This window comes from Cyprinus carpio, chromosome B15, assembly GCF_018340385.1.
Source record: "Cyprinus carpio isolate SPL01 chromosome B15, ASM1834038v1, whole genome shotgun sequence".
Taxonomy (NCBI): Eukaryota; Metazoa; Chordata; class Actinopteri; order Cypriniformes; family Cyprinidae; genus Cyprinus; species Cyprinus carpio.
The window spans coordinates 25,893,180-25,901,939 of record NC_056611.1 but is presented as its reverse complement, the minus strand read 5'-3'; the positions used below and the strand labels follow the sequence as shown (position 1 = coordinate 25,901,939).

Below are 8,760 nucleotides of genomic sequence, written 5' to 3'. Positions count from 1 at the left end.
AAGAACATTTGTTCAGATCCTCAGAACGTAAAGGAAGTTTTGAGAATGTTGCCTGTTAGCTGGAAAAACATTTGAGAGATTACAGTTTGTTTGGTTTGAAATAAATAAACGTCATTTACGTTTATATGCAATTTTATCCAAAGCAACTTACAAAAGAGGAACAAAAGCAATGCAACAAAGAGCCAACAATATTCATAATATACAACACCATGCAGGTGTCTTAGACAGCTGACTAAAGAATCTGAGATCTTCATGTGCTTTTGAGGCAACATTCAGATATGATACACAAGATATATTTATATTAATCCTTTGATTTCAGGAAGCGTGAGATTGGGAGGTTTGTTTTGCATCAGTCTGTTGCTCTGAGAACTTCACTTTGTGCTGACATCATCTCAACTCTTGGCATTTGAGCGGCTCCTGATTAAAGGTGTCAGTGTGGAGCCACATTTTCTGGCCCGGGTGGAACTAGGACTTTGGCAGCGAGTCCAGAAGGGAATGTGTTTGACTTTCTATACTGGCTGTTTTCTGTTTGTTTGTGACGTATGGACGGACACATCGACAAGTGGCAAATGAGATTGTGTGTTTGTGTGTTTTGGGGTTGGAGGTATGGCCGAAGACACATTCGAGCTTATGAAGTGAAGTGATATGAGATTCAGCCAAGTATGGTGGACCATACTCTATAATTCATGCTCTTTGAAGTTGCACACCCACAGAGTATGGAACACACACCCGGAGCCAATTTTTATGCTGCAGCGCCCGGTGAGCAGTGGTGGTTCGGTCCTTGCTCAACACCTAATTGAAGGGTGCGAGAGAACCTGACCTTGCACTCCCCTCACCACAATTCCTGAGACTCGAACTCACCAACCCTTCGATTGGGAGTCCGAATCTCTAACCATTAGGCCACGACTTCCCACAAGGAAGACTCTCACATCCTCTCTCTCTCTCTCTCACACACACACACACACACACACTGGTACACAAACAACTTCCAGTTTCTAGTGAATCAGGGGACTTTAAGTGTTTTATCTGGTCGTGTTTGTTTGTGCGGGAACTCTCTGATATCCTCTGTCATACGTGAATTATGAGCCAATTTACAGAGTTAGTGGATTTAATTCTCGTCCAAACTCGTGGCCTTTGATTTTTGACCTTTCACCCCTCACAAACTCACAAACACTTAATAATTCAGCAATATTGTTTAATTTGTGAGTTTGACCGGTTGGGAAAACATTTGGCGATTCTGTTGATCTCATAGTCTACTATTGATCTAATAGTATTTATGACTCAAAAGGTCCGATAAACTGGAAAATATGTTGCTTTTTTACAGTGTGGGAATCTTTGAATGACCTTCAGCCGATAGTCACGTGATCTTGAATGACCAATCAGAAACCCTTTAGGTTTGGAGCTGGAGTTATGGCTGAAGTTGGCGTGAATGCGTGAGCCGGAGGAAGAGCTGGGCGTTTATGGGATGGATTTATGAGCGAGGCGAGTGTCTGTGTTTGGCAGGAGAGAGGGAGCGTTTAAGAGGCTGGATGAAAGAGAAAGCAGCATGAGATGAAGAGAGGGCTTTATAGATGGAGAGAGAGATGGATGGATGAATCCGGGTCTTTAAGCTCCATTAGAAGAGCTTTATATTCAGTGTAATGAACTGAAGGGTACGGGAAGGAGAACACAGACACACACACACACACACACACACACTCTCTCTCTCTCTCTCTCTCTCTCTCTCTCTCTCTCACACACCAGATACACACTCCACTCTCTCTCTCTCTCTCTCTCTCTCTCTCTCTCTCCACACACACACACACACACACACACACACACACACACACACACACTCCACCAGTTCTCTTAACTTGCAGGGAAAAGCTGTGTGTTGTAGTTCTTTTCACCGGTAATAGTAAAGCTGGGTACCTTTGGGATAATCATTTCAACACATGACGATTAAAAAACACACTAAATATAACTTTGAACACTGTGTACTGTAGGACAGATTGTATGTGAACTGGGATGCATATGTAAAGTATAATAAAAAACATATGCTTATATAAAGTATATTAAAATATGGTATTTATTTAGAAAGAAATAATATTTATGCAGTATATGTATAAATATTAAATTAATTATATAGTAATATATTAATGAATATAATAATGACTAATGATATAATATATTAAAATAATTAAAACAATATATTAATAAATTAATTATATAGTTTATTAAAAATAAAAAATATATATGTTATTTGTTTAGGTTATATTTAAATATTAATATTAAAAAATATATATTGCACTAAAACAGCCAAAAATTGTGCACATTTCAATGATTGTAAATACCAAATCGAATAATGTAAAAACGAAATGAAAATTAAGTCATTATTTAACCTGGTGATGTTCTAATTCTGTAGGACCTAATTAAAAATAATAATAATAATAATAATAATAATAATAATAATAATAATAATAATAATAATAATAGTAATAATAAAAAGTGACCATCTTCAAGCTTTAACAATAAATATGCAAAAATGTCTGATCAATAGACTGATGTGAATGTGGGGTGTACAGTAAATGTACTTAAAATGATGCAACAAATCAATATCCCATGCAATAAAATCTTCATAATTTCATATATGCTTGCTCTTAAAACAGTTCCAGCTCATCATGTTGTTCATGTGTGTTCATGAAGCAGGGCTTTAACTGTGTCTGGCAGGAGCTTCTGAAAGAGAAATCTAAGCTGGAGACGACTGGAAAACCACTTAAATTCACATTAACCCTGAATGTGTGTGTGTGTTTGTGTAAGAAATCTGAGGAGCGTCGCTTCAGGCGCTGTGTGTGAGTTTGTGCGCGGATTTATTCGCTGGTTCTGGAGGGGACACTAGCAAAGGTCAAAGGTCGCGCTGGACATCCCTCAAACAAACGCTCCGGAGCGTCTGAGGACAGATCCAGCTGTTCCAGGATCAGTTCTAACAGGATTGGTCTCCCTGAAGCGCAGCTGCTTCTGATACAACAGCAGATCCCAGACTCCTGTGTTTCTCTCTTTCTCTTTCTCTTCTCACCACAGGCGAAACATGAGACATATTCTCCCTGAAATCTGGAGAAAGAAATAAGAAATTATATTTTGCACGAGGCATAAGTTGCACATTTTCATGAGTATTAAATGTGAAACGCCATTCGAAACCCATTTTACTTTCTAATGTAGTGTTCCCTGGTTAATCATGATATTCAATTACAAAAAAAAAAAAAGAAAAAAAAAAGTAGGCCAGGATTTTATCCGTGAGTAATTGATTGGATGGTGAAAAATATGGGAGAATGCAAAAAAGTTATATCTGACCTGGTAAATAAATAAGATTTTCACGGACAACTGTAAGTATTTAACAGAATAAATGCATTATTTTCATAAATGTATTATCTTGAAAATAATGCAAAATAGATAAATAAAAATAAAAATATATATATATATATATATATATATATATAAAAAGAAAAAAATAGTAATATAATATAATATAATATAATATAATATAATAAAAAACAAAATAATATAATATAATATAATATAATATAATATAATATATAATAATCTTAGTATTTTAAAACTGTACATTTGAAACATAATAAATGCATTATTTTCATAAACACAGTGATGAAAATGACTTTGAGTGATTCAAATGTGCTAATTAATGCAAAAAAATTATTATTTTTTATTTTTTATGCAAAATTGCATTTTAAGAATTGTATTAATTTATTAATCCTATTTTTTCCTTTTTGGTGTGAAACATGACCCAAATATGTTCATGTGAGGTTCATCCAGCTAGTGTGATAGATGATAATGTGATTGTGACACTGATGGTTGGACTGACACACAGACACACACACGTGCAAATGTACACAGCTTGTGAATATTCTTCACACACATATAGTTGGTGAGAGTCGTGGTCAGTTATCTCTGGGTCACACATTCATCCTGTCCTATTACGATGGACACCGCAGCAAAATAGACCAATATATCAGTGTCACACGGCCATGAGTGTGTGTGTGTGTGTGTGCGCGCGCGCGCTCTCTCCAGCACAGAAACACACACATACTTCATATGTAGAGACACACCGGCTCATATTTCCTGCGGATGTAATCTGTGTTCGTTTCATATCTCTCTCTCTCTCTCTCTCTCTCTCTCTCTCTCGCTCTCTCGCTCTCTCGCTCTCTCTCTATCTCTTTCGGTTCATAGGGAGATCTATAGAGGCAGTCTGCTTTGACACAGCACACAAATATTGGGTAAAATGGCCTCTTTATAATTAAACTATACTTTTTTGATTGTTACTTTGCAGTATTGATGTATTTCTTTCTGCTTATTTCAATGCATTCAGGAACTGCCTAATCGGTGATGGATTCATGCAATGCTGCCTTTTGATTCTGGCCAAATAAGGTCCAAATGGTGGTAATTGCCTTTACAAGAAAAACAAGAAAGGCACAATAAAATAGTCTGAATAACAATAATAATAAATTGAATAATAAATGTATAAACAGTAATAATAAACAGTAATAAAAATTATACGAATATAATAATAAAATGTATAAAAATATAGTCAATTTTTTAAAAATAAGTAGAATTATTTTATATATTTGTAATTATTTTTTAAATGGTATTTTTTTGTAACTTGATGTACATGCATGTTTAATTAAATATATTTTATGTAATATATAATTTATGTCTGTGGAAAAGTATGTAAGAATCTGCATGGCCTAAAGATACATCAGGCAAGGATGAAATGCACAGAGCGGGAGAACGTACTGCAGCACACAGGATCTGATTCTGGTGAGACGCAGGAGGAGCCCGGCCAGGAGTCATCCCACAGAGCCCAGTCCCTCCAATTCCTGCAGAGTAGTTCCAAAGAAGCAGATCAAGTGGCCTTCAGCTAACAGCCAAACCATGTGGTCACAGTTTCACACCAACGTTTGCAAAATCCTGAAAGCTACGGCTAAAGGGGAAGTGGACAGGCGGTCATTATCAGCTATGCGGCTGAGAGATTTGACCATGTCGAGAGCAGAAACACCAAGCCCACCTACTCAAGGAACCATAAAACCATAAAGATACACCAACTGTGTCAGGAGCTTCGAAGTCTCAAACATCAGTACAAGGGGGCAAGTGAGGAAGAAAAGCAACCTCTTGCTGAGCTTCGTAACATCCTAAGAAAAAAGCTCATGTCCCTGCGCAGGGCAGAGTGGCACCACAGGTGGGGTAAGGAAAGAGCGAGCGTTCTGCCTTTATTTCCAACCCTTTCTCCTTCAGTAAGAAGCTTCTAGGTGCCAAGCTACTTACTGAGGAAGTAAACTCTTTCTTGCACAATACTCTGAGCGACCCAGATAGAGACCTGGAACTGGAACCATATACAGTCCTCATAAGTCCACAATCTCCAACACTTGACTTTGTTATGAGAGAGCCCAGCTGGATAGAGGTCCAAGAGCCACCAGCCTCCGCTCCATGGCCTAGTGGTGTCCCATACATTGTGTACAAGCGTTGCCCACAACTCCTTCGGCACCTGTGGAAGACTCTTAGGGTGATCTGGCGCAGGGGAAGAGTCGCCAAGCAGTGGAGATGTGGAGAAGGTGTATGGATCCCCAAGGAAGAGAATTCAATAAACATCAGTCAGTTCAGTTATCTCACTGCTATCCTGCCACAACGAAAAACTAAATTCGTCCTGAAGAACAACTATATTGATACTTCTGTGCAAAAGGGTGGAATTCCAGGAGAGCCGGGCTGTTTGGAACACATGGGAGTCATTACACAACTCATCAGGGAGGCTCGCGAAGGAAAAGGAGTCCTTACTGTATTATGGCTGGACCTTGCTAATGCATATGGATCCATACAGTACCTCCAAATCTTTTTGTGCTTGCCCTTCAACGACATCATGTTCCCAGCAAAATTATGGACCTTATCCTGGACTATTACAGCAATTTCAGTCTAAGAGTCACTGCTGGATCAGGTACATCAGCCTGGCATCAACTAGAAAAAGGCATAATTATAGGTTGTACCATCTCAGTCATTCTCTTTGCCCTCGCCATGAACATGATTGTCAAGTCAGCAGAGGTGGAGTGCAGAGGCCCTGTGATGAAAACTGGAGTGCGACAGCCCCCCATAAGAGCATTTATGGATGACCTGACCATCACAACTACATCTGTCCCGGGCAGTAGGTGGATTCTTTAAGGGCTAGAAAAACTCATTAACTGGGCAAGGATGAGCTTTAAGTCAGCAAAATCAAGGTCGCTAGTGCTAAAGAGGGGGAGAATAGTGGATAAGTTTCGATTTTCACTGAACGGAGCCACTATTCCATACATTACTGAGTAGCCAGTCAAGAGCCTCGGTAAGCTCTTTTACTGTAGCCTTAAAGACTCTGCCTTAATCCAGAAAGCTAGTAAAGAGCTGGAGACTTGGCTTAGAAAGGTGGACAAATCAGATCTTCCAGGAAGGTTTAAGGCCTGGATTTACCAGCATTCTATCCTGCCCTGGGATCCTGTGGCCCTTGCTGGTGTACGAGGTGCCCGTAACAACTATTAAGGACTGGAGAGAAAGATCAGCAGCTATCTGCGAAGGTGGCTTGGTCTACCTCGCAATCTGAGCAGTGCTGCTTTGTACGGCACCAGCAACGTCCTGCAACTCCCAATTAGCAGCCTTATTGAAGAGGTCATGGTGGCAAGAACACGGGAAGTATGGCAGTGTAGAGAGTCTAGGGATCCTAAGGTGGCAGCAGCTGGCATACAGGTGTGAACAGGCAGGAAATGGAGTGCAGAAAAATCACAGGAAGTGGCAGAGTCATGACTGAGGCATAAGGCATTGGTGGGGCCCACACCACCAGGGCGTGCAGGCTTTGGCTACTTGTCGGTTATGAGAGTTGACAATGCTCAAGGTAAAGAATGTCAACATCTTGTTCAAGGGGAAGTGCGGACAGGCATGGAGGAAGTAAGGGCTGGCAGGATGGTGGGAATGGGGAAGCAAGGAGCTTGGACTAATGGGATAACGTTCAGCAACGTAAGATCACTTGGGCTGACATGTGGAAAAAAGACTTCCATCGAATCAGGTTCTTAGACCAAACCGTTTACGATGTCTTACCAAGTCCAGCAAACCTCCACGTCTGGGGTAAAAGTGAGACACCCTCCTGCCCCCTCTGTTCAGGAAGGGGATTACTAGAACCTCTCCTTAGCAGCTGCCCAAAATCCCTTGGAGAAGGGCGCTACCGCTGGCGCCATGACCAGGCGCTAAAGGCAGTTGCTGAGAGCATTGCCACAGCCATCAAGGGCCACCACCATAAGCCAAAGACCATCAAGTTCCTCAGAGCGGGAGAGAAGGCCCACCCACGGCTGAGAGTAAAGTCTGGTCTCCTCGCAACTGCTTCTGACTGGCAACTGGAAGTGGATCTTGATAAACGACTAAATATCCCTACCAGAATAACATCTACGCAGCTTCGTCCAGACATGATCATTGTTTAAGATTCCACCAAGTAATTGATCTTGCTGGAACTTACTGTGCCTTGGGAAGAGCCCATGGATGAGGCCAATGAGTGGAAGCATGCTAAATACCAAGAGCTAGTTGAAGAGTACAGGAGGCAGGGCTGGCCAACTCGTTGTGAGCCTCTGGAGGTGGGCTGCAGGGGTTTTGCAGGACAATCACTCTGCAAAGCATTTGCACTTCTAGGTTTCACTGGGGAGGCAAAAAGAAAGGCAATTAGCCTTGCAACATGGGCAATTGCTGCTGGGACACAGGCTGGAGACTGATCAACCCCAGCTGGGTCGCCTGGGCGAGGGTATCTGATATTGAAAGACCCGAAACACCCAATGACCCCAGGATACATCACTGATGATGTGTCCCAGAGCATCTGCATGATGTATCTTTCACCATGAATATGATGCATTATATAATGATGTGTAGGGAATGAGCAAAAGCAGAATAAGAGTCTGAAAAGTACTCATAAAAATTATACAAATATAATAATACAAATATTATTGTATATTATATAATTGTTTTTATAATTATTATAAATTAATGATATATATTTTATAAATTATCTGATGCATTTACAGGACATGCCTATGATGCATTAAAATGCTGTCTAGATTGTCAGCAAAACCAAATAAAATTCTCTAAAAAATAGTCATAAATAGTCATAAATTATAATAAATTAAAAAAAAATCAAAAAAAGATGATAAAACTTAGTAATGAAAATATTTATAAAATTATAATTAACATAAATTATATAACTATATTAGCTGGTGCCCGTGCCTTTTTAGCACCTGCCTATGATACATTACAATGATGTCTATATATAGTCAGCAAAAACAGAATAGTCTGAAAAATAGTAATAAATAGTAATTAAAATAATAATAATAATAATAAAACAATTAGTGCTGTCAAACCATTAATCGCAATTAATCGCATACAAAATAAAGGTTTTTGTTTGCATAATATATGTGTGTGTTCTGTATATATTTATGTATATATAAATATGCAGACATACAGTGTGTATTTTGAAAATATTGACATTTCTGTATTTATATTCATATAATTTATGTAAATAAATATATTTAATATATAAACATATTTTTTTCTAAAAATATATACATGCATTTCTGTGTATTTAAATATACATAATAAATATACAGCACACATACATATACTAAGTAAACAAAATCTTTTATTTTGGATGCGATTAATCGCGATTAATTGTTTGACAGTACTAAAAACAATACAAATATAAAAATATTTATAAAC

General features: G+C 38.9%; 1 pseudogene; it reads left to right on the top strand.

The window, feature by feature from the left end:
- Positions 1-4,760: 4,760 nt before the first annotated feature.
- On the top strand, positions 4,761-7,766 carry LOC109113800 (annotated as a pseudogene).
- Positions 7,767-8,760: the final 994 nt, after the last annotated feature.